The sequence below is a fragment of the Protopterus annectens genome, chromosome 2.part1, assembly GCF_019279795.1.
Source record: "Protopterus annectens isolate FY-2018-M chromosome 2.part1, PAN1.0, whole genome shotgun sequence".
Classification (NCBI taxonomy): domain Eukaryota; kingdom Metazoa; phylum Chordata; order Ceratodontiformes; family Protopteridae; genus Protopterus; species Protopterus annectens.
In genome coordinates this window covers 1,874,991,256-1,874,997,255 of record NC_056729.1, presented here as the reverse complement: position 1 = coordinate 1,874,997,255, position 6,000 = coordinate 1,874,991,256, and the positions used below count along the sequence as shown (strand labels likewise).

The following is a 6,000-nucleotide window of genomic DNA, read 5'->3' as shown; positions in this document are numbered from 1 at the left end:
TTGTCTCATTGGTCTGGGTCTCTCTAGCTTATTTTTCTATTTAATTGTTTCATAGAATACTGTGGTCTCTCTCTGTCTCAGCAGTTAGTTTCCCACTCACCCTCCCTGTTCTTGTTGTGGTATTAATCTTGGTGGCTTTGGAATTGCCCGCCCCTCCTGTAAATTTGTGTTTGAGCACTCCTCCTGGGTCTATCTCATTTGCTTACTCAACCAAGTACAGTGAGATCATATTTTGACTTCAGACACTCCTACCAGTCCCATCTGTTTAGCTCTATCTCAGCTCTAATCCAGTCTAGTGTCACTAGCTCATTCTACCTAATACAGAGAGAACATTTGTGAAGGGCAAGCCACTTGGGTCCTTAATTTTGAATTATCTTCTGTTTCTCCTTTCTCCCTTTCCACTTTCCAAAAAAAAAATTTCTAAGCATGGTTCCTGCCTTTAATGTAACTAGTTTAGTCCAGATACAGATTTGCTGTTGTAATCTTCTGAGCCCGTAAAGCATTCCTGTGTTGGAGGGAAGCCTTCTAGCCTGTCTACCACAAGAGTGGTTTCTGGCCCAGAAATTGTAGTTTATTGGCCATTTGGGCAGTTTTTCCATCTCTTTCAACGTTCTGGTTTAAAAGCCCATGTTTGCGCTTGTTTCCCACCTTTCCTGTAACTAGTCTAGTCCAGATACAGATTTGCTGTATCCAGGACTGTTTTGTAAGCTTCTGAGCCCCCCAAGCCTTTCTTTGTTGGAGGGAGGCCTTCTAGCTTATCTACCACAAGATCCAGGTAGAGATTCTTAGTTTTAGCACTTGAATTTGCTTATTCACGCTACAAATTACTACAGCACTCAACCTTCCTCTTTACCTAGAGGAAAACAGTTTTTGTACTTACTTTCCTCACTTACATAGAGAAAAACAGCTCTTATACTCACTTTCCTCACTTGTCTAGAGGAAAGTATTTTTTTTGTTCAGGCATGTCCAAGGCTCAGCTCCCAGTGTTCTCTCCTGTCTAGCTGATGAATCTGGGGATCTTTAGGCAATGTAGCAATTGCCTCATGTACACAGATAACCTCTCATCCTACCACCCAGTACCATAACCTGTGAGAGATGCACTTATCTAGATAAACTGGAGGTACAGCTGTCTCCAACCAAGACTGAACTTGACAGTCAAAAGGAGAAGGTAAACACTTGCACCACACCACACTCATCACATAGTCCCACTAAACCTACACCACCAAAATCCACGTTTAGAAACACAAAAACATTCATAGAGGCTCTCAATAATAATCTGCTCAAGCAACAGAGACCTCCAAAGCAGAAACGCAAGCAACCTCCACCCCCCAACACAACCCAAATGACACATAGCCCGCAGACTCAGTGTGCCAATAAACCACAGCCCATAAGGAAAACCAACATACCCAATACACTAGTCATAGGTGACTCTATAGTCAGGCACACTGATGTCCCACTCACCAGGCTAAACAAAGAGAAAGTTACTGTCAGCTGCCTGTCAGGTGCCAGGATCCGTCACATAACCCACACACTCGGGTCACTCCACAACAAGTACAAATATGACTGTCATTGTCCATGTTGGTGTGAATGACGTGAGATGTACCTCCCTGGACTACATGAAAAGAGGCATGGAAGAGCTGTCTGATCTTGTAGCCCAGGCATGTATGACCCTAGCCCTGTGCAGCATCCTGCCATCACCCAGAATGATACCACAGTACAAGGACAAAATGATTGACTTCAACAATTGGCTAAGCTTCTGGTGTCATTCTAAGGGGATCCAGTATCTGTCTGCCTGGAACGACATGGTCGACAGACCACAATGCTTTGCCAGAGATGCCCTGAACCTATCGTCCCTGGGATTCTGGATACTGGCTAAAGCTCTTGCCACCCCTGTAGTGCCTTTTTTAGGCAAGGTTCAAATGACAAATTCACCACCATAACAGGAACAGGCAAGCCCAAACTGAGGGTGATGCTACTCAATGCTAAAAGTCTAAATCTCAAAATGCACTCACTCGAGGCACTCCTTAAAATGGAGAACATTGATATCTGTGCAGTGACTGAGACCTGGTTCAAGGCTGTAGAGAGCATCCCTGCATTACCAGGCTATAACTCATACCATACTTTTTGTCATTTTAACCTGGACCAGAACATCAAAGGTGGAGGTGTGTCCATATTCATTAAGGATATCCACACCTCCAGGCTAGTTGTGCACCATAATGCATATGAGGTTATCCAACTGCAACTAACTCTGGGCAAAACTGCAATCCAAATTGTAGCTTGCTACAGATCCCCCACCATGCCCCAGGATTCCCACTCTCCTTTTCTTGATATACTGGAAAATATTAGGGTTCAACCAAACACCCTAATAATGGGCGATTTCAACTACCCCACCATTAACTGGGAAAACTACCAACTCCTTCACTCATCGCTTTCTGGAATTCATAAATTCCAATGTCCTGGATCAACTTATCCACACCCTGGGGATCACATCATTCGCCCTGCTAGACAGGGGTCCAGGGAAGTAAATGCTCTGGGAAGAAATAGCCAGGGAATTGTTATGACTAGGCTTGTATAGACCCTAGGGCCGATAGCCTAGTACCAACCTATGAACCCCCACCAGGGGCAACAATATCCTAGACCGTGTCATTACCAACATGATTGACCAGTGTTCCACACCTGAAATCAACTCCTCCTTGGTCAGATCCGACCATAAGCTAATCACCCTAGATATCCGTATCCCGCCCCCACCATTAAGGAAACCACGGTAAATAATTTCTCCAAAGCCAATTTCATTTAAGACAGACGTGGTGAACTTCATGACACCCATGCAGATGGACAATACAGTTACGACTGCTAAATCCTACACAAATGCACTTACACGAATGCATGGATAGTGCTATCCCAAACAGAACCACAACGCTATCCTCCAAAAAAGGAAGCCAATCTGGTGGTCCCCTGCCATAAACAAACTCTACAACGGAAGAAAGAAACTGTTGCAAAAGAGAGTAAAATCCCATGAGTGGAAGAGCTCCCTGGCCAGCCTCAGTAGGAAGCTGAGATCCCTTATAAGATCCTCCGAAGCTATAAGATCCTCCGAAGCTAGCTACGAAAACAAAATCGCCACTGATTCTAAGGGCAACCACAAAGCATTCTATAGCTATGTCAAGAAGCTCAATGGCAACAGCAATGGCAACACCCAGATCCGCTCTGAGTTACAGCACAATGGCACGAAAATTACAGAACCAACTGATTGCCAACATCCTGGCAGATGGGTTCAGTGCTATCTCATGCCCTAAAGGGCCATATCTATACAGGAAGAATGCAGAGTCCCTGTAATCACATCTGTGCAGGTAAAAGCTGTGCTCTCTACAACCAGAAACACAGCATCCATGGGACCAGACACATCAGAATGAACTGGCTCCCCACCTAAGCACCATGTTCAATCATAGTCTCATGTCAGGCTTTGTGCCCACTGTATGGTGCACAGCAGTTATCCCACTCCACAAAGGGGGAGCCACCGCTGTTCCTGGGAACTATCGCCCTATTAGCCTGATGAGTTTGGTCTGCAAGGCCATGGAACGTATTATCATGGAACTCATAAACAAAGACATAGGTAACCTCCAAACTCTGGACCCCACCCAGTTCGGGTTTGTGAAAGGCAGATCATGCCTTCTGAACCTGATTGACTTATTTGAGGCAGTCACCAAAGCTGTAGACAAGGGTAAGGTGGTTCACACAGCCTATCTTGACCTCACCAAGGCTTTCGACACCATCCCCCATTCTGGAATTATAGCTAAACTCGCTAAACTAGGTATAAATCCCTACGTCACATGATGGGTTGCCAACTGGCTCACTGACAGAACCCACACTGTAAAAGCTGCAGACTCCAAATCTGACTTCAAACCAGTGACAAGTGGAGTACCACAAGGTTCAGTCCTGGGACCTCTCCTGTTTGGTATCTACTTCTCTGAAGTACAGGCTAACACAGAAGGCCTCTGGCTAACAAAGTTCACAGATGACTGCAAACTAGGAGCCATAGACAAGTCCCCAAATGATGTTGACATCCTACAGAAGGGCCTCAGTGAGACAGATGCCTGGTGTCAGAGGCATGACCTCAAGCTCAATGCCAAAAAGTGCATTGTCATCCCCATTTGGTAAAAACTCTGTACCGTTGAACTACCACATAAACGGAAGTCTGCTTAACGTTGAATGTGTGATAAGAGACCTTAGGACCCAGGTGGACAGTAGTCTCTTCTTTGATAATCATATCACCACAGTAGTCAGGAAATCCTTCTATGTGGCACACCTCATCACAAAAGAGTTCTCATCCAGGAAAAAAAGAGGTCATTGTTCCCTTCTGCTCAGCATTCATTAGACCCATTATAGAGTACAATGTCCCTTTTGGAATGTACCTCACAAGACATCTGCAGCAGCTGGAAAGGCCACAGAAGTACCTCACAAAGAGAACTATTGACCTCAGATGCCCTACAATGTCAATCTCTAAAAACTCCAGCTTTACTCTGTAGCATATCGCCTACTCCGTCCGAGAAGATCACTGCCTAACATATAAAGCTAAACCCAGAGCTGTTGGACATGCTACACCTAAAGAAATCCCATTCCCTCTGAGCTACACACTCTAGGGACCTAAACCTTGTCACCACAATAAACAGGACATGATGGAGGGATAGATTCCTGTCCCAGAGACTTCCTATAGTCTGGAACAAGCTACCCATCTATGTCAAGCAAAGTTTGTCATTAGCATGCTTCAAGAAAAATCTTGATGAGTGGATGGGAAATACACACCGGGGATCACGTCTGTGGCTCTGCTCAACAGGGGCACAGCAAATTATCTTTCTTGGGAGACGTAAGCCAGAGAACCTTGTTGGCTAGGCTTACTTAGGCCCTTGAGCTGATAGCCTAGTACCTACCTATGAACCTGTAAACAAGGAATTCCCAGTAAGTGTGGGTCATAAGCTCACATTAAGTCCCTGCCCTTTGTACACACCGCCCGTCACTACTACCAATTTGGATGGTTTAGTGAGGTCCTCTGATGGGCCCCGCTGGAGTTGGTCACAGCCCCGGCGGTGCACTGAGAAGACTCTCAAAATTGACTGTCTAGAGGAAGTAAAAGTCATAACAAGGTTTTCGTAGGTGAATCTACAGACGGATCTTTAATGCCGAGGGTCCTGGGATGGTGCTGTCCCCTGGTAACAGGGCCACTCATTGCTCCACCTCCCCGACCCCCTCTGTCTCTCACTGGTCCTCTCTCTCTCTCTCTGTGCGCCCCGGTGGAGCCCGGCATGACTAAGCCCATAACTCTCGGGGGGAGGGAGATGGCAAGGGGGGAGTGAAAGGAGGAGGAGGAGCGGAGTCCGTCCCCACTCACCTCCCAGTGGCAGGATGTGTGGGCTCTCCTCTGCCTCCCCCAAAGGGACGGCCATGGAGAGGGCACCCGGCTCGGTGGTGTAGACTGTTGAGTGCCATGGTGGTGACCGGCTCCGCATGCGGGAGGGGAAGGGAAAGGGTGCTATCCTGGTGGGGAGATGCAGGCCCTCCCATCCGGCCACACTGGACCACTGACGGATGTCGCAGACAGGTGTCCTCTCCTCTCAATGGTGATTGCAAGTACCTGTGGAGGATGCCCCACATCTGTTTAAAGACCCAGAAGGTCAGCATTGCAGCCATGCATCCGCCACTGGGGCACTCCATACCATCCAGCGGTGTAGGCCTAGTGACCCCAGTCTGGGTGCCCATGACGATACCCATGAAACCTCGCATGCTCATCACAACTGGAACGATGCGTGGGCAGCGGTGCACCTGGTGAACGAGAGGAGAACTTGTTTGACTATGCCGTGGCTCACTCGGCTCGTGCGTCAATGAAAAACGCAGCTAGCTGTGAGAAATAATGTGAATTGCAGGACACATTGATCATCGACACTTCAAATGCACTTCAGCTCCAGGTTACTCCTGGGGCTATGCCTGTCTAAGGGTTGTCGTGCC

At 47.2% G+C, this 6,000-nt stretch overlaps 1 pseudogene; it reads left to right on the top strand.

Annotated features, from left to right (window-relative positions):
• The first annotated feature begins 5,843 nt into the window (after positions 1-5,843).
• LOC122795096 lies at positions 5,844-5,993 on the top strand (annotated as a pseudogene).
• The last annotated feature ends 7 nt before the right edge of the window (positions 5,994-6,000 follow it).